This window comes from Rhinopithecus roxellana, chromosome 17 (assembly GCF_007565055.1).
Source record: "Rhinopithecus roxellana isolate Shanxi Qingling chromosome 17, ASM756505v1, whole genome shotgun sequence".
Lineage (NCBI taxonomy): Eukaryota > Metazoa > Chordata > Mammalia > Primates > Cercopithecidae > Rhinopithecus > Rhinopithecus roxellana.
Genome location: NC_044565.1, coordinates 57626378 through 57647121, shown reverse-complemented (window position 1 = coordinate 57647121; position 20744 = coordinate 57626378). Strand labels below are relative to the sequence as shown.

General features: G+C 45.0%; 1 non-coding gene across 1 annotated transcript; it reads right to left on the bottom strand.

The window, feature by feature from the left end:
* Window positions 1–20044: 20044 nt before the first annotated feature.
* On the bottom strand, window positions 20045–20148 carry LOC115894458. Its single transcript, XR_004054576.1, has one exon. It is a non-coding gene; the product is annotated as a small nucleolar RNA U13 (small nucleolar RNA).
* Window positions 20149–20744: the final 596 nt, after the last annotated feature.

Genomic DNA, 20744 nt, shown 5'->3' with positions numbered 1-20744 from the left:
GTAATCCCAGCACTTCGGGAGGCTGAGGTGGGTGGATCACCTGAAGTCAGGAGTTTGAGACCAGCCTGTCCAACATAGTGAAACTCTGTCTCTACTAAAAACACAAAAATTAGCCAGGTGTGGTGGCACATGCCTATAATCCCAGCTACTCGGGAAGCTGAGGCAGGACAATTGCTTGAACCCAGAAGGCAGAGGTTGCAGTGAACCCAGATTGTGCCACTGTACTCCAGCCTGGGCAACAGAGTGAGACTCCATCTCAAAAAAAAAAAAAAAGAAGAAGATGTCAGAATGTCCATACCCATTTTTCAAATATTAAGACCCCTCCATGCAGTCAATGGAGAGCCACTGCTCCAATTTCCCAACATGCCCCTTTGCCCACCACTTCAGCACCTGCCTCCATCCTCTGGCCCTTCCCAAGATCCAGCAAACAAATGGCTAATGTCTGGCATAAGAGGGAGCATCCAGGAACTTGTTGCAACAAAAGGTCAGTTTTGTTTGGCTAGGGCCTGGCAGTCCCTTTCTTTACTTGATGACCACTGCGCGCTCTGGGCCAACTTCCTCACTGGACATAGTAGCACAGTGTCTAGGCCTACTGTACATTTTTTGTTTGTTTTTTTTTAAAGATGGAGTCTCACTCTGTCACCCAGGCTGGAGTGTAGCAGCGTCATCTCAGCAACTTTTGCATCCCAGGTTCAAGTGATTCTCATGCCTCAACCTCCTGAGTAGCTGGGATTACCGGCATGCGCCACTACACCTGGCTAATTTTTGTATTTTTCAGTAGGGACGGGGTTTCACTGTGTTGGCTAGGCTGGTCTCAAACTCTGGCCTCAAGTGATTCGCCTGCCTAGGCCTCCCAAAGTGCTGGGATTACAGGCATGAACCACCGTGACCAGCCACTACTAATCTTCTTTTAAAGGATGAAGTTCACAAGGGCAAAAGTGCGTCAGACCCAATGAAATCCCAGTGCATCCTGCTCTCAGCTCCAAGCACCGAAATCCTCCTTCTCAATGCCCTCCTCCATCCACTTCCTTCCTCTTTTGCTCACTTTTCTTCTTCCATCCACATTTGTTGATCGCCGACACTGTGTGTGCCAGTTCTGAGGATTCAGAAACAAAGGAGGCCCCACTCGCTGCCCTCTGGGTACTCCCAGCCCAGAAGGCACAAAGATGCAGACAGGCTCAACTGCGGTACCCCGCGATCAATGCCGCATAGGAGCCCAGGAGTGCCAGAGAGAGAGAGAGAGAGAGCGAGAGAGACAGAGGGAGAGAGGCCTGCTGCAGCCATGCTGGGTGAGGGAGGCCTCCCCAAAGACATGATTTATGAACCCCAGGAGACAAGCTCCCCAGTGCCCCTGCAGAACTCCCCTCACCCAGGATGGGAAGGCACAGCACTGGGGATGCTTTGGAGTTCGACATTCTTTTCTCAGCCCTGTCGATGTCCACACAGCTACTCCCAGCACTGTCTGAGATGGGTCCCCTTTTCCGATTTTAGAGGGCTAGTGAGGATTCACTCTTGGTGGTATCATCCCGGGCTGTGAGAGTGTCTGGCTCCTTGGAGAGGACCAGCACCACTCACTCAGAGGAGGCGGCCCCTGGCAGTGGAAGGGCCTACCTCCAGGGAGAAGCAGGAGGAGGGGGTGCAGGCGACCACAGAACTCAGCCAGAGGCAGCTGTGTGTGCTTTGGTGCTCGAGGCTTCAGGGGTCCAAGGCTGCTGGGGTAGCCACCACACTGGTGCTAAGACCTTAGCAGGAGGGAAGGCAGGGGTGAGGACACTTGACCAGACACAATGCTGGCTTGCTACCCCAGCAGCTCCCTGTTCTGCATCCCACAGCGGCCTCCCTTATCTGTCTCCTCTTCTCCCCTCCGCCCCACCCACACCATTGGCTCCAAAGGCTGGTCCTGCCCCAAGCATTTCCTATGTGTTCACACCTCTGAGCCTCTCCTTCTCCAGCTGTGAAGTGTGACCTGGCCCTTGAAGCCCTCAAAGTTCTTCAGTGAAAGCCAACTGTATTCCTCCAGCTGGAATTACGGTGACGTTCTCCGTAGTCCCAAAATGTGCACAAAACTTATAAAGGTGTGTGATGACCCTTAGATATTTGGGTATGATTTAATTGCATGCATGTGTCTTGCTGCCTGGGTCAATTTCTTTGAGATCAGTGACCACATGTGACCTTTGCCTTCCCAGAGACCAGCACAGACCCATCAGTGAGGCCCGTTCTCAACAAACACTTGTAAATGACTCATTCCTACTGGGGTCTAGAGGACGATGGATCCCAGATCAAGTTGCCTGTTGCCTCATTTGTCAAATTCTGCCTGTACATCGGCTGTTCTTCCTTATGATAAATCTGAAGATCAGAAACAGGACAGAACAAGCAGCATGCAGGACAAGTCCATACTTCCCAGAACACCCTAGAGTTAGCTCAAAGCAGGAAAACAGCATGAGTCGCATCCAGCAGCAGACATGCAGGGAACCCTGCTCTCCCCTCTACCCTGAGAGGAAACAACAGTGCCTTCCCTGCCTAGGGAAAATCCTTCTCATGCTATCCATCTCAGGTAGCAGCTCCTCTGCGAAGCCATCTTCTGCTCTCTCAGAGTCAATTGTTTCTTCCTCTGCATTCTCTCTTGCCTCTATTAAGGTGTTGAGCAGATGGTATTGAAATGATCTCCTTGCCTATTTGGTATTTTCCACTATGGCAGACACATATGGGAATCAGTTCTGGGAGCAATGGTTTAAAAGGAGGCAGACCACCAAACATCAGGAGAATAGCAGTCAGGGTAGGGAAGGACCGGGAAACCCGTGCCCCATGAGCGGACCGAATGTTGAGTTGGTCCCAGACATTGCTGTGTCTCAGTGTAATCATCAATAGTACCCACGTTCACTCTCAAAAGTGTCCTGGTTTAGTCCATCACATATATAATCACCCTCCATGTGAGAAATATGTAAAGAAGCCATAGGGGTTCAACCCACGGGAGCCTTGGGGAGCCCATCACTGTCTTCAGTCATTCAGGGTGCAGCCACATGCTCTGCGTGGCCTCAGAAAACCTGTGGGAGAGGATGATGTAATGAAAGCCTTTCCCCTAGTCTCTGTTTTGTTTACTGTTGGGCACCCAGGACTTGGCATCATTCCTGGAATACATTAATCTCTTGATAAATATCTGTGGGAGAGAGGAAGAAAGAGAGGGAGGTAGGGGGAAGAGGGTACAATCTGGCAAAGAGCTGATTGCATTGCAGGCCTGCCCCCTCAGTGGGGGTGCCCACCAGAGGCTGAAAGACCCCTTGCTGGGGATGGCACGGATGGTGTATGGGCTGTATTGTACCGCCCCCCCGCACGAAAAGGATATGTCCAAGTCCTGATCCCCAGTGCCTCAGAGTGCAACTGTTGCAGGTGTTAGTTGAGACGAGGTCATACTGGAGTAGAACAGGCTCCTAATCCAATATGACAGGTGTCCTTACAAAAATACAGTCATGTGCAGACAGAGGCCTGCAGGGAGAAGTCCATGTCTAGACAGGCAGAGGCTGGCATGATGCAGCTCCAAGCCAGGGACTCCCAAGATTGCCAGAATACCACCAGGGTCTAGGAAGAGACAAGGAAGGATTGTCCCAGAGCTTTCAGAGGGAGTCTGCCAACACCCTGATTTCAGACTTCTAGCCTCCAGAACTGTGAGAATACATTTCTCTTGTTTAAGCCTTCCGGTTTGTGGGGGTTGTTTATGCCAGCTCTAGGAAACTAACATGGAAGGAGTTCTGCCTTGGGTGGGAAGATGCATGAGATGGATGATCTCTGGACTCACTAGGCTTCCATCTGGGAGCCAGGTAGCAGTGATGGATTTGCCTCAGGCAGACTTGCAGACCCACTGTGCATCCATCGGGCTGTGCACTGGTGCGCTGCATCCAGGGAGCCAAGCACAGGTCCATCTGAGTAAACTGCAGCACCAGCATCCTGAAACCTCCCTTCTCTGTCCAGCCGGTCATGGGCTCAGGGCTCTTTGGCTCCTGGAACATCAGAGCCATGGAAACTCACAAAGACACCCAAGTCCACCCCTCCCTCACACTGCCAGATTCCAGACCCAGAGGCGTGGGGGATACCTGGACTCTTTCCCTGCTCTGTGCTCTTTCCATGTTGTTACAAGAAATAACTCTGTGGGCTACTCATTGTTTTCCAAATAAGCCCCAACCTTCCCACCTGTAGGAATCCCCTTTGCCAGAAATTCCTCACCCCAGCCTCCTCCTCTCAGCCTGCCAAGATGCACTAAGATAGGAGACCACTTCCTTCAGCTGATCTGTCCTGGGGGATCTCTGCTTCCCTCTGTCCCCAACCCTGCCTGCCACGCAGAATCCTCTGGCCTCACCCCCAGGCAGTCCACCCTTACCTGCCACTTGTCATGGGCTACTTTGCAGGGGGCTAATGACATCTTATTCTCTCACCTCTATTCTTGTTCCTGCTAGTCATTCAATCACCCACAGATATTTATTGAGAACCTACCTTACTGCAGAAATTACATTATGAATAAGAATAAAAAGACTATAGTGTGGGGAACATGGATACTTCAGCATTCACTTACAATATAGAGTCCCAAGCAGAAAAATTGGAAAAATACAGGCTTCCCTTGAGGTCAGAACTGGAGAGAGTGGTGGGGAGCTGTCAGGCAAAGTCCACAAGTGCCCCAGGCCTCCTCCCAGACCTCACTTCTCACCACTGGCCCCTTCCTGTCTGCCCCAGCCACTCTGAATGTCTTGCTCTTTTCTCCACACTCCAGCTTTATTCCCACAGAGGCTTTGCACGTATTTCCCCCAACCTTGAACATCTGTGTCCCTCCCATTCTTCTTTGCACGACCAGCTAGCTCCCTTACTTCCGTGTTCCCTGTGTACCATACCCAAAACAGCACCCTGCCGCTCTCTAGTTCCTTCCCTGCCCTACTGTGCTTCAGAACACTTGTCCTTAACAGAAATTAGGTATGTCATTTGTTGACATGTGCACTTTTTTCTTGGCTGTCTCCCTACTAGAATATAGCACATCTGTCAGAATATAGTGGGCACTCAGTAAATCCTGAGTGAGTGAGTGAGTGAATGAATGAATGAATGAATGAATGAAATGAATGAAGTGACCCCCAAGCTGTGAATTAGGTGAACAAAGTTCCTGGCTAAGGGAAGCGCATTGAAAATGGAAAGAGTGGCACACTCAGGAGAGAAGTTCAATATGGAGGGAAGAGGAGCTGGAAAGTGGGAATGGACCCAGGAGAGAGAAGCAAGGGTCTTTGGAGCCATTCTAAACTTTTCCCCAGGTCCCTGGGAAGCCACTGAAAGTTCAGGCAGAGAAACTGAGCCACGTACACTGCCTATAGTGTAGAGAAAAGGTTGGAAGAAAACAAGAGTGCAGACAACCAATTAAGACGCAGACATCTGGATGAGAGAAAAAAAGGGCCCGGGCTAGAGTCATGGCCGAGGGGCTAAGGAGAAGTAGATGGGTCCTAGAAATACTCAGCAGGGGCTGAGCATGGTGGCTCACGCCTATAATCCTAGCACTTTGAGAGGCTGAGGTGGGCAGATTGCCTGAGCTCTGGAGTTCAAGACCAGCCTGGGCGACATGGTGAAACACCATTTCTACTAAAAATACAAAAAATTAGCTGGGTGTGGTGGTAAGCACCTGTAATCCCAGCTACTCGGGAGGCTGAGACAGGAGAATTGCTTGAACCCGGGAGGCGGAGGTTGCAGTGAGCTGAGATCACGCTACTGCACTATAGCCTAGGCAACAGAGTGAGACTGTCTCAAAAATAAATAAATAAATAAATAAATAAATAAATAAATAAATAGAAATATGACGTAGGTAGAATTATCAGAACTGAAAGGATTGAAAGCTGGTGTGGAATGGCTCTCAGCCTGCATGCCACCTTTGATAGTGAGTTCCCTGAAGGTGGGCATTTGTCCGTTCTGAGTCTCCCGTGCCTGGTGTACTACCTGCTGAATGCATGTCTCACACTTCTGTCACTTCCCACTCCTTCGATGTGACATAGCCACCTGCACTAAGTGAGAGCAGGGATTAAAGGGGAGAGAGAGCCTTCTATTTTGGTCTTGTCACTAAATCAGCTGCCTCAAATTATTTTTAGACCAAGGACAGGTAAAAATAAATGTATAGGAATAGTCACACGTCTGTGCAGGAATAATCACACATCTTTGAGAAGAGGAAAGCAGATGTAAGATTTATTTTCAAATAGTAAGGGCCAGCATTTTACAGCTGCAATATCCTTTACTCCTCAGAACAATCTCTGGTGTTCTGATCACCAGCTCCATTTTACAAAAGAGAAAACTGAGGCTATGAGAAGCTAAGTAACTTACCCAAGGTCATCCAGCTAGAGACCCAGGATTCATGCTCAGCCATTCTGACTCCAAAGCCTGGTTTCCCTCCACTAGAGTACAATGCTCCTCCCAGATTTCTGGCACAGACACCGTGGGAAGTAGGGAGCAGGAAGAACAGTGGATTTAGAGAAGGCCTTACCCTGGAAGTCTATGCCCTGCTATTTATTTCTAGCACTTTGTGTACTTTGAGGTTCTGTGACAAAGGTGAGCTCTAGGATGCTCTCTCTGGCCAATCCCATCCTATCCTTGGCCTATCCTAGCCCTGAAGAAAAGCTCCCATAGAAGGGACTGCCAAGTCCTCCTGTTTCTGTGCGAATGGGAAGCACACCGGCCACCCACAGCTTCCTTGGGGCAGAGAACTGAGAGCTCCGGACCAAGAGGCAGCCCCTTTTCTGGACATGAACTGCCTCTCCTGCCAGTAGAAATTCCAAACTTGGGACTGATAGTGGCTCGCTCAGGTTCACTGAGAGTGCCGGACCTTTCTGAGAAGCAGGTCGGGGTGTCATACTTAAGACGGCATACCCTGTGGCTGCAGGCAGCACCACTGCCCCCATGGCCACCTGGCAGCCTAAATGGCTCAATCATACTTAAAAATGCTTCAAATGCACTTATTGAGTTCTTTCTATTCCCTAGACTCTATGATAGATGGGAGGCCCTTGAGTTTTTAAAACTGAACTCCTTTATCATGGGTTGGGTTCATCACTGACTTGATCAGATTGGTTAATCTAGTTGAGCCCCAATTTCCCTCTGAAACAAATGGAATAATTTTAACATCCATCTCATCTTTATCATCCTCATAAGTATGCAAAGTAATATCTGCACAGTACTTGGCCCATAACAGGCAGTGAATGGTGGTTGTTATTATAATCAATAACTACCAACACATTGGCCACATAGTAGGTGCTCAATAAAAATGTAAGGATTGGAAATTAAGCTCAAAGTGCTCCCTTTAATTCCCCATTTGAATTCCACCCAGAGCAGGGAAGATATGGGAGAAGAAAGGGGAAATCCAACATGTTCAGTGTTTGGAAACATGACATCCAAAAACGTCTGTTTTCTTTTCTTTCTCCTTCCTTCCTTCCTCCTTCCTTCCTTCCTTCTTTCTTTTCTTTTCCTCTCTCTTTCTCTCTCTCTTTCCTTCCTTCCTTCCTTCCTTCCTTCCTTCCTTCCTTCCTTCCTTGCTTCCTTCCTTCTTTTCCTTCCTTCCTCCCTCCCTCCCTCCCTCCCTCCCTTCCTTCCTTCTTTTTTTTTTTTGAGATACGGCCTCACTCTGTGGACCAGGCTGGAGTGCGCGGCGCAATCTCATGGCAACCTCCGCCATCCTACTGGCACATGTTACCATGCCTCGCTAATTTTTGTATTTTTAGTAGAGATGGGGTTTGTAATGTTGGCCAGGCTAGTGTCGAACTCTTGACCTCAAGTGATCCTTCGTCAGCCTTCCAAAGTGTTGGGATTACAGGCGTGAGCCATTGTGCCTGGCCCCAAAAAATGTCTGTTTTCTTCCTTTTTTTCTTTTTCTTTTTTTTTTTTTTTTGAGACTGAGTCTCTCACTCTGGCACCTAGACTGGAATGCAGTGGTACGATCTCGGCTTACTGCAACCTCTGCCTCCCAGGTTCAAGCAATTCTCCTGCCTCAACCCTGCCTCAACTCCTGCACCTCAATGGACAGGAGGTGCAAGACCTCAGGAGTTTGAAAGGCTGTTGAGGATGGATGAACAACGGAGTGGGATTGCTGTAGCTGGGATTACAGGCATGTGCCACCACGTCTGGCTAATTTTGTATTTTTAGTAGAGAAGGAGTTTCTCCATGTTGGTCAGGCTGGTCTCAAACTCCTGACCTCAGGTGATCCGCCCGCCTCAGCTTCCCAAAGTACTGGGATTATAGGCATGAGCCACTGCCTCCGGCCTAAAAATGTCTGTTTTCAAGTCACAATTATTTTCTTTACTGCAGCTGTCAGGGGCTAGAATTACTTAGGAACTGTGGCCAGCTTTTTGGGAGATGAGTTGGTGGAGGAAAGACCTACTCAGATGAAAAAGATAACACACCAGACGAATGGTCCCTCCAGTGCTTATGTCATCTGGCAGAGCCCACTAAGTAAGGAGGAATTTCCCTCATACCTGACAATAACATTTTTTCAAAATAAAATATGTCGAGGCTGAGAAGTTTATCTTGGCTGAGCATTGTACCATTAACTCAAGATTAAATGCATCCTGTCCAAATTCTTTCGCTACTTGTAATGGGTCTCAGGCTCGTGGTCTCCAGATGTTGATTATATGGGTGTCCCAAGAAAAGAAGCTAATCGCTATTTGCTATAGAAGCATGGAAGTGGGGCTGTGGTGGCTGTCCCGGTGCACTCCCTACGCCCCCCTGCAGAGCCAAGGCAGGACTCCTCCAGCCATCGCAGCTTTGCCTGCTGAAGTGTAGAAGATTGGCGGAGGTTCAGCTGGGTCCCTCCCTGCACACTATGTTTAGCTGAAAGCAGCTGCCATGCGGCCTGTCTAGTGGGGTAGCCCAGTCTCACAATTGACTGATGTGGGGGACTGAAGCCTAGCCCTTCGGTGCTTCAGTTTGGGACAACTTCAAAGTGTTTTCCAGCTCCAGAGCTCTGAGCCCTATGAGACTAGCGGAGGCTGTTGCTGTGAGGCCTTCAGAATTGAACTTTTTCTGGCCACACTTTCTTTCTTTTCTTTTTTTGAGACAGAGCCTTGCTCTGTCACCCAGGCTGGAGTACAGCGGTGCCATCTCGGCTCACTGCAACCTCTACCTCCCAGGTTCAAGCGATTCTCCTGCCTCAGCCTCCCAAGTAGCTGGGATTACAGGTGCGTGCCACCATGCCTGGCTAATTTTCGTATTTTTAGTAGACATGGGGTTTCTCCATGCTGGCCAGGCTGGTCTCGAACTCCTGACCTTAAACGATCCACTCATCTCAGCCTCCCAAAGTGCTGGGATTACAGGTGTTAGCCACCGCACCTGGCATATGTTTACTTTCTTTGCTTCTCTGCAGGGGATAATTCAGAGGATGTTCCCTATAAACTTACTGCACATCTGTCTCCAGCTCAGAGATGCTGGTGCCAGGAAGGGTTGGAGGAAGCAGACTGTGTATGGCATTTTGAAGTTTGATCACTCATCAGCCAGTTGACCACGAGGTCGCCATCCCTTGTGGCAGCGGAGCACTGTTTTCCCCAGGCATGCTGTGCAATTGGTAAAACTTCCATGATTCACTTGGGTGGAACAGTTTTGGAAAGGAATGGACAGGAGGTGCAAGACCTCAGGAGTTTGAAAGGCTGTTGAGGACGGGCAAACAATGGAGTGGGATTGCTGTTGCCGAGAATCATCAATGCGTTTGAGAAATGCAGTGGAAGGCTGAGAGTGATTAATCACAAAGGTCAAGTGTGACAGACAGAGGACCTCGTTGGTAGCATGTAAAGAGACCATCATCTCTCACAACTTGAGGGTGGAAAAGGCTGAGTATCAGGCCCAGGGTTGAATTTTTAAGAGTTGTGGCGCCCCAGAGATGGTCAATTTCTCAACCCTATGGAGTGTGTGATGCCAAGGTCAGGGTCCTTGTGCCCGTGCTGTGAGACTGCAGGTCAGTTCAGTGCCTCCCTCCCTCTGCCCAGCCCCACTGCCTTCACTCCTCACTAGAGCACCCCCACAAGAATCTTCCTGTACCCTAATCTCAATTTCAGAATCAGCTTCCCACAGAACCCCACGTTGGACAGGGCAGACGGCCCTACCAAAGAGCAGTCATCAGTTTCCTGCCAGCAGGGTTCAGCATGGGTTTGGATGACTTTTTTAGTTTCACCTCAGTCTTTGCAGTTACCATTCTCTGCACCTGAAACACTGTTTCTGGTCTTTCCACAGCTGGTCACCCAGGGTTCAGCTGAAATACTGCTTCCTCGAAAACATTCCTTGACCACTTACCCTGAAGTATCCCATGTCATGCCTGCTCAGTTTCTGTATTTCACATGACCCTGTTTAATTTGCTTCACAGCCCTGACAAGCATTTGCAACTATTTGCTCATTTATTTGTTTATTTTACTTTTCATCCCTCCGGCTAGAGGTAAGTTTCATGAAGCCCCAGGCCAGTGTTTAGTGTTGTGCTTGGGAGCTATATGAATATTTTTGAAGGCAAAATAAAATAAAATAAATAAATAAATAAAAAAAGAAGGAAAAGGAAGGATGGAAAGAAGAAAGGAAAAAGGGAGGAGTACTTGGTTCAAATTCTGACTTTGGGCCTGGCATGGTGGCACACACCTATAATCCCAGCTACTCAGGAGGCTGAAACAGGAGTATCGTTTAAACCCCGGAAGCGGAGGTTGCAGTGAGCTGAGATTGCGCCACTGTACACCAGCCTGTGTGACAGACCAGGCTCCATCTCAAAAAAAAAAAAAAACAAAAAAACAAAAAAAATTCCGGCTTTGGTGAACCTAGAAAGATTCTTTGACTTCTCTCAGCTTTTGATGCCTTCTATGTCAAAAGGGGACACAAATTCTTTTTGAAATTCAATGAGAGAATTTGGGCAGAGAGCCCACATTTTGCTTCTTCCCCTGGACACATCTAGAATGTTCTCTTTAGAATAGCACTCAAGTCTTTCTTATTTTTCTTCTTACTCACTTTGCCCTTTCATCTCTCGCTTCTCATCTAAACGGGAGATGTTCAGGAAACTGAAGTTACCAAACAGGAGACGTTTTTGAGAGATTATGTCCTAAGCATGAAAGGCAGCCAGCCTGTGGGCCAGAGCAGGAATCTTACCCCAGGCTTCGTTGTTTTGTGTGTTTATATTTGTTATTGTTATCGTGTGTGTAGGAGGGGCTATAGGGGCCTAACCTTACAGTAGTCAGCAGGCACCGGCTCTCTGGAAGCCCAGCTGCTGTGCTGGAATGTGTCTCCATGGCAGCTCCCAGGGGAAGGCTGCTTCCAGCGCTGTGTGCCAGGAACCTGGCCAGCGGCTCCCATCTCTGCGATTTTCCATCTCGGTTCCTACCTTCTTTTCAAAGTCTTGTCCTCCACTTTCTTGACAATTATCAATGAGGTGGGTTTTGTTCACCTGCATTTGTTCACTCATTTATTTTATTCTTCATGAAAGTATTAAATGGACAAACCCAGGACCAGTACAAATTAAACCGGGGGAAAATAAAGAGTTGAAATCACTGTTTGAATTTGTAGTCATGTTCTCACAGGACTTTTTCCATACAATTTCGTAAATTTAATTTTATCATGTCTAAGGGATATTTATAGATAGTTTAAAAACCAGGGAGTGTTGGCTTTTGACAACAACCAGCAATCTAAGGTCCCAGACTTTCCTCCCAGTTCCCACTCCCTAGAGGCAATGGTGATTATTCCCTTCAGCTGTGTCTCTGCTGTTTACCTCCCTCAGTCTGAATACTATGCTGACATTACCATTTCTTCATCTACTAGTTTTAGGTTTTTGCGTTTTGACTTCTAGGTATGGTGGATGAGATTTTACGCCTCTTCCTCTTGCCCTAATCGCTCAGCCTTACACCAATTCCCACTCCATCTCCCCAAATATATTCTATCAATTTGGCTAAACAATCATTACTCACATTTTTATGTCTATATTAATATATTTGGAATCAAGCCATTTTTTGTCCTACTATTACATTTCTTGTCTTGTAAAACTGTTTTTGCTTTCTTTGCAATTAATAGTTGCCTCATGCTGTTTACTTAGCTTTCTATGTATCTATCTCTAATTTTACCCCCTACCTCTCCAGAACTGTATTTCCTCATTATTTTTATTTATTTATTTATTTATTTATTTATTTATTTATTTATTTTGAGACAGAGTCTGGCTCATTCAGGCTGGAGTACAGTGGCACAATCTTGGCTCACTGCAACCTCTGCCTCCCAGGTTTGAGCAATTCTCCTGTCTCAGCCTCCCGAGTAGCTGGGATTACAGGCATGCAGCACCTGGTTAATTTTTGCATTTTTAATAGAGATGGAATTCCTGTTGGCAAGGCTGGTCTCGAATTCCTGACCTCAAGTGATCGGCCTGTCTCAGCCTCCCAAAGTGCTGGGATTACAGGTGAGCCACCCCGCCCAGCCCCAGCCTCCTCAGTATTGTAATGAGTGCCTTCAAACACAGAAGCCAGCTATGTCTTCCATTTGTTCCTTGGAAATGTCCTCCCTGGAGCACCCCGTCTTCCTTCTCCAAACTGGAACAACTGCTCTCTCATGCCCAGCTGGACTCTAGACCTTCTCCCCACCAACTCTGGAAGCATTCTCATCTCCTATCTCTTGTCCTGGATCCCACTTCTATACATCATGGTTTTGTAAGGGTTTTTTTTACTCTTTTTATCTTTAACAGCTTATTGAGGTGTAATTAACAGATGGCAAACCCCACATGTTAAAATGTACAATCTGATGAATTTTGACATATGCATACATTTGAGTAACCATCACCATCATCAGGATAATGAGCATGTCCGTCACCCCCAGAGCTTCCTTGTCTCTCTCTCTCTCTTTTTTTTTTTTTGAGATCGAGTCTCACTCTGTTGTCCAGGCTGTAGTGCAGTGGTGCCATCTCGGCTCACTGCAACCTCCGCCTCCTGGGTTCAAGCAATTATCCCGCCTCAGCCTTCCCAGTAGCTGGGATTACAGGCACCCGCCACCATGCCAGGCTAATTTTTGTATTTTTAGTAGAGACGAGGTTTCACCATGTTGGCCAGGCTGGTCTTGAACCCCTGACTTCAAGAAATCTGCTCACCTCGGCCTCCCAAAGTTCTGGGATTACAGGGGTGAGTCACCGCACCTGGCCCCTTGTGTTCCTTTGTCATTCCTCTCTTCTGCTTCTCTCCCCATTCCCAGACTTTCTGTCAATATAGTCATTGGCATTTTCTATGATTTTATTTTTATTTTTTTATTTATTTCTTTTCTTTGAGACAGAGTTTCACTCTTGTTGCCCACACTGAAGTGCAACAGCTCAATCTCAGCTCACTGCAACCTCCACCTTCAGGGTTCAAGCGATTCTCCTGCCTCAGCCTCCCAAGTGACTGGGATTACAGGCACCCGCCACCACACCCAGCTAATTTTTTGTATTTTTAGGGGTTTCATCATGTTGGCCAGGCTGGTCTCGAACTCCTGACCTAGGTTGATCCACCCACCTAAGCCTCTCAAAGTGCTGGGGTTGCAGTCGTTAGCCACAGTGCCCGGCCTAGAGTTTTATATAATGGATTCATACAGTATGTACTTGTTTTTATCTGGCTTCATTTACTCAGTATGTGTATATATATACCTATATAGAGAGTATATATAGAGAGAGAGATGAGGACTTGCTATATTACCTAGGCTGGCCTCGAGCTCTGGGCTCAAGGGATCCTCCCACCTCAGCCTCCTGCGTAGCTGAGAGTACAGGCCTGTGCCACCATGCTCAGCTCTCAGCATAATTATATTGAGATTTGTCCGAATTACCATTTCTTTTTTTTCTTTTCTTTTCTTGTTGCCCAGGCTGGAGTGCAATGGCGCAGTCTCAGCTCACCACAGCCTCCTCCTCCCAGGTTCAAGCGATTCTCCTGCCTCAGCCTCCCAAATAGCTGGGATTACAGGCATGTGCCACCACGCCTGGCTAATTTTGTATTTTTAGTAGAGATGGGGTTTCTCCATGTTGTTCAGGCTGGTCTCAAACTCCCGACTTCAGGTGATCCACCTGCCTCGGCCTCCCAGAGTGCTGCGATTACAGGCATGAGCCACTGCACCTCGCCTGCATTGCCATTTCTCTCAACAGTTCATGGCTTTTTATTGTGGAGTAGTAGTCTGTTGTTTAGATGTCTCATAATTTGCTTATTCATTCCTATTGAGGACATTTGAGCTGCTTTTATTGTTTAGCTATTACAAATAAAGCTGTTATGAACAGCCATGTAAAATTCATTGTATGGCTATATGCCTTCATTTCTCTTGGATAAATATCTAGGAGTGGAATGGCTAGGTCATACAGAGGTGTATTTTTAAATTTTATTTTATTTTTTTTTGAGACAGAGTCTCACTCTGTTGCTCAGACTGGAGTACAGTGGCACAATCTTGGCTCACTGCAACCTCCGCCTCCTGGGTTCAAGCAATTCTCCTGCCTTAGCTCCCTGAGTAGCTAGGATTACAGGCGCCTGCCATTACGCCAGCTAATTTTTGTATTTTTAGTAGAGACGGGGTTTCACCATGCTGTCCAGGCTGCTCTCAAACCCCTGTCCTCAGGTGATCTGCCCGCCTCAGCCTCCCAAAGTGCTGGGATAACAGGCATGAGCCACCATTCCTGGCTATATTGTTGTTTTTTAAGAAACTACCAAATTATCTTCTATATTAGTCTGTTTTCACGCTGCTGATAAAGACATACCTGAGAGTGGGAAATTTACAAAAGAAAGAGGTTTATTGGACTTACAGTTCCACATGGCTGGGGAGGCCTCACAATCATGGTGAAAGGCGAGGAGGATCAAGTCACATCTTACGTGGACGGCAGCAGGCAAAGAGAGAGCTTGTGCAGAAACTCCTGTTTTTAAAAATCATCAGATCTTGTGAGACCCGTTCACTATCACGAGAACAGCATGGGAAAGTCCTGCCCGATGATTCAATCATCTCTCAGCAGGTCCCTCCCACAACACATGGGAATTAACTACAAGATAAGATTTGGGTGGGGACATGGCCCAGCCATTTCATCTTCCAAAATGTTTGTATCATATTAGCTTTTCACCAGCAGTGAGTGAGAGTTCCAGTTGTTCCACATGCTTACCAATACTTGGTATGATCAGTCTTTTAAATTTCAGGCATTCTATTCAGTGGTATCCATTGAGGTTTCAGTTTCCATTTTGTAATGACAAACAATGCTGAACTTATTTTCACATGCATATTTGCCATCCATGTATCTTCTTTATTGCTCATATCTTCTGCTCATTTTATTGTGAAGTTGTTGGTTTTCTTATTATCAAGTTTTGAGAATTCTGTGTGTATTGTGAACACAAATGCTTTGTCACATATGTGCTTTGCAAATATTTTCCCCTGGCCTGTGGCTTGTATTTTGGAACAGTGATTTTGAAGAGCAGAAGAGAAATTTTTTCTTTTTTTTTTTTTGAGACAAGATCTTGTCTTGTCACCCAGGCTGGAAGACGGTGGTGCAATCATAGCTTACTGCAGCCTCAAACTTCTGGGCTCAAGTGATCCTCCCACCTCAGCCTCCTGAGTAGCTGGCAATGCAGGCACATATCACCACACACTTGGCTAATTAAAAAAAATTAGTCTCACTATATTACTGAAGCTGGTCTGGAACGCCTGGCCTTGAATGATCACCTCGGCCTCCCCCAATTCTGGGATTACAGGCATGAACCATCACACCCAGCTTGAAGAGAAGAGGTTCTTAGTATTGATGAAGTTCATTTATCTGTTTTTGTTTTCTCCCCCCCACGGATTGTGTTTTTGGTATTGTATCTAAGAGATTGTCGCTTAACTCAAGACCACAGATTTTTCTTCCATTTTTTCTTCTAAGTTTTTTGTACTTCTGGGTTTTACATTCAAGTCTCCAATCCATTTTGAGTTAAATTTTGTGTATGGTGTGATGTATGGATCAATGTTCATTTTTTTTGCATATGAATAACCATTATTTTAACACCATCTGTTGAAAAGACTATCTTTTGGCCCATCAGTTCACTTTGCATGTCTCTTGAAAATCAGCTATCTATATATATGTGAGTCTACCTGTTTTGTCATATTTAACTATTTGTATAGTTTGAGATTATTACCACACTGTCTTAATTTTTATAGCTTTACAAGTCTCACAGTCAGGAAGGACCAGTTTCCAGCTTTGTTATTTTTCAAAATTACTTTGGTATTTTAGATTTTTAAATTTTCATATTAATTTTAGGATTAATATGTCAAATTTCTTTTCTTTTTTGTTTGTTTGTTTGAGAGAGTCTTACTCTGTCACCCAGGCTGAAGTGTAGTGGTACAATCTTAGCTGACTGCAACATCTGCCTCCCAGATTCAGGTGATTCTCAAGCCACCTGAGTAACTGGGATTGCAGGCATGCGCCACCACGCCCGGCTAATTTTTGTGTGTTTAGTAGAGACGGGGTTTCACCATGTTGAACAGGCTGGGCTCAAACTCCTGGCCTCAAGTGATCCATTCGCCTCGAGCTTCCAAAGTGCTGGGATTATAGGAGTGAGCCACAGCGCCCGGTCAATATGTTAAATTTCTACCAAAGAAGCTTGCTAGAATTTTATTGAAAGTGTGTTGAATTTGGAACAATTTAGTGAGAACTGACTTCTTAAGGATATTGGGTCATTCAATCCGTGAACATGTATTTCTCTCCACGTATTTAAGTCTTCTTTAATTTCTTTCAGCAATGTTTTGTAGTTCCCAGTGTATAGGTTTTACACATCTCCTGTCAGATTTGTCCTTCAGTACTTAATATTTTTGGTGTTATTATTGTAAATGGTATTAATTTTACTTCAATTTCTGCCTCTTTATTGTGAGAATCTAGAAATACCACTGATTTTTATATATTTAGTCTTGTGTCCTGCAACTCTGCTAAACTCACTTTTTTTTTTTTTTGAGAGGGAGTCTCGCTCTGCCGCCCAGGCTGGAGTGTAGTGGCCGGATCTCAGCTCACTGCAAGCTCCGCCTCCCGGGTTCCCGCCATTCTCCTGCCTCAGCCTCCCGAGTAGCTGGGACTACAGGCGCCCGCCAGGTCGCCCGGCTAGTTTTTTGTATTTTTAGTAGAGACGGGGTTTCACCATGTTAGCCAGGATGGTCTCGATCTCCTGACCTCGTGATCCGCCCGTCTCGGCCTCCCAAAGTGCTGGGATTACAGGCTTGAGCCACCGCGCCCGGCCTAAACTCACTTTATTAACATGTGTCTTTATTTCTTTTGAGTAAATGTCTAGGAGTGGAATGTCATATAGAGGTGCAATTTTACCCTCTATATGGTAGTTCTAGTAGCTTTTATGTGGATTCAAAATAATTTTCTATGTAGATGATCACGTCATCTATAAATAAACACAGTTTTATTTCTTCCTTTCCAATCTAGATGCCTTTTAGTACTTCTTGGCTTTATGCAATGGCTTCAACATTCAGTACACATGTTGCATAGAAATGGTGAGAGGAGACATCATTGCCTTGAACCTGATCATAAGAAGGAAGCATTCCGTCTTTCTATGATGTTAGTTGTAGAGTTTTTGTAGATGCCCTTTATCTGATTGAGGAAGTTTATCAATGTTCCTGGTGTGCTGCGAATTTTTGTCAGAAATAGGGGTTGGGCTTTGTCAAATGCTTTTCCTCCCATCTACTAGAGATAATCATACGTTTTCTTGCTTCATTTTGGTTTGGATTTTAGTCTGTTGACGTGGTGGATTACATTACTTGATTTTCAAATATAAGAACAAACTTGTATTCTGGAATAAACTGTTGGCTGTTGGTACATTATCCTTTTTATTCATTGTTGGATTCAATTTGCTAAAATCTTGTTAACAATTGTTGCATATGTTCATGAGGGAAATTGATCAAGTTTTCTGGTAATGCCTTTATCTGGTTTTGATATTATTGAATGCTGGTCTCATAGAATCTGTTAGTAATTATTTTTTCTGATTCAGTTTTCTGGAAGATTTTGTGCATATGTTTCCTTAGAAGTTTGCTGGAACTCACCAGTGAAGCCATCTGGGCCTGGAATTTTCTTTGTGGGTAAGTTTTTAACAACAAACTCAATTTATTTAAAAGGCATAATGTCATTGTGTTATCCATTTCTTCTTGAGTAAGCTTTGGTAGTTTGTCTTCCTAGAAATTTATCTATTTCATTTAAGTTTTCAAATTTATTGGCATAGAATTGCTGATAATATTTCTTTATTATCCTTTTAATACCTAGAGGATCTGTAGTGATGTCACCTCACTCATTGCTGATATTGACTATTTGTATTTTGTATGTTGAAGTCAAAATAAAAATGTAGAGCTGAATCTCTAAACGTAATGTTTTATTTGGGAAGAGAAGTAATTAAGGGCATACATGCAGACCAGGTGGCCTATGGTATGTCTGAAGAACAAAGACAAAGTTAGAGGTTTTATTAAAAAGAAGAAGAAATGTCACGTATTGCTCTTTGAGAAAGTTCATTGCCACTAGTAAGGGTTTGTAAAGCTGGGAAGCCCGAATAGGTGAGCAACAGTGACGGGCAAAACTATTTCTAGAGCTGCAGCAAGTTATCTCAGAAGCTATAGATAAAACTGGTTTTAGGTTTCAACAAGCGGTTTCAGCAGCCATACTTACGAGAATTACATTCTTGGAGTAACGTTTTATACTGTGAGTGATTTTCCTCCGGTGGCTTCTTCACTCTGTTTTAGTTGGAAATGACAAGAATAAGCCAGTTCTTATGATCAACTTTCACACTTATTTTTTCCTCATTAGTCTGGCTAGAAGTTTATCAATTTTATTGATCTCAAAAAGCCAGCCCTTGGTTTCACTGATTTTCACTATTATTTATATGCTTTTCTATATTATTAATTTTTTTTTTTGAGACAGAGTCTCACTCTGCTGCCCAGGCTGGAGTGTGGTGGGGTGATCTCGGCTCACGGCAACCTCCATCTCCTGGGATCAAGCAATTTCTGACTAATTTTTGTATTTTTAGTACAGACAGGGTTTCACCATGTTGGCCAGGCTGGCCTTGAACTCCTGACTTCAAGCGATCCACCCACCTCAGTCCCCTAAAGCGCTATGATTACAGGTGTATTTTATTGATTTTTTCCTTTGATCTCTCTTTCTTCTACTTTCTTTTCTTCAGTTGTTCTTGTCTTTCTGGTTTCTTAGGGTGAAAGATAAGGTCCTGGGTTTGAGACCTTTCTTCTTTTTTATTTAATCATTTAGTATTATAAATTTCTAAGTACTGCTTTGGTTTCATTTTCTTTCAGTGGAAAATATTTTTAAGTCTACGTTGAGACTTCCTCTTTCAATCACAGATTATTCAGAGGTGTGTTATTTAGTTTCCAAATATTTTGGATTTTCTAGCTATCTTTTTACTATTAATTTATAATCTCATTGGGTCAGATAATACACTTTGTAAAGACTTGTATTTTTAAAAGTATACTGAAGGCCAGGGGTGGTGGATCACACCTGTAATCCCAGCACTTTGCAAGGCCGAGGCAGGCGAATCACCTGAGGTCAGGAGTTCAAGACCAGCCTGGCCAACGTGGTAAAACCCTGTCTCTACTTAAAATACAAAAATTAGCCAGGCGTGATGGCAGGTACCTGTAATCTCAGTTATTTGGGAGCCTAAGGCAGGAAAATCTCTTGAATCTGGGAGGTGGAGGTTGCAGTGAGCCGAGATGGTGCCACTGCACTCTGGCCTGGGTGACAAAGTAATACTCCATTTCAAAAAAGAAAAAAGAAAAAAAAAGAAAAGGGTATACTGAGACTTGTTTTATGGCCTAGATTATGGTCTATCTTGGTAAATGTTCATGTGCACTTCAAAAGAGTGCATATTCTGCTATTGCTGGGTGGAGTGCTCTATGAATGTCTATTAAGTCAATTTGGTTGATAGTGTTTTCAAGTCATCTATATTCATACTAATTATACGTTTTCTTGTTTTATAATTATTAAGAGAGGGTCAGCAAGTTCTCAGATCATAATTGTGGACTCGGCTATTTCTCCTTGCAATTCTATTAGTTTTTGCTTAATTTATTATTTAATTTAATTTATTTTTCTTCCCATCAGAGAGGTAATGTGCCAATGTCTGAACAAGATTTGAGGGAGGCACATCTCACACATGCACCTAAAAACTCAATCATCATGCTTATGAACTACAAAAGGGTCACTTCGTTAATTTTTTTAATTAAAATTTTTTCTTGAGATGGGGTTCTCACTCTGTCAACCAGGCTGGAGTGCAGTGGCGCGATCTCGGTTCACTGCAACCTCTGCCTGCCAGGTTCGAGCAATCTTCCTGCCTCAGCCTCCTGAGTAGCTGGGACTACAGGTGTGAGCCACCACACCTGGCTAGTTTTTTTGTATATTTTGTAGAGACGGGGTTTCATAATGTTGGCCAGGCTGATCTTGAGCTCCTAGCCTCGAGTAATCCGCCAGCCTCGGCCTCCCAAAGTGCTGGGATTACAGGCATGAGCCACTGTGCTCAGCCACTTTATTTATTTTTAAGCTTGGTTATTAAGGCACGTAAGTATTTAGGATGTTGTAACCTCTTGTGTAGTGACCTGCTGGATCCCCAGTAATATTTTTTGCCTGAAATCTACATGGTTTTGTATTAATATTAATATAACCATTTCATTTACTTTTGATTACAGTTAGCATAGCATATCTACTTCCCTTTTTTTGGCTTTTATCTTATTTATATCTATATATTAAAATGGGTTTCTTATAGGCAGTCTGTCATTGGGTCTTGGTTTTTTTACACTTT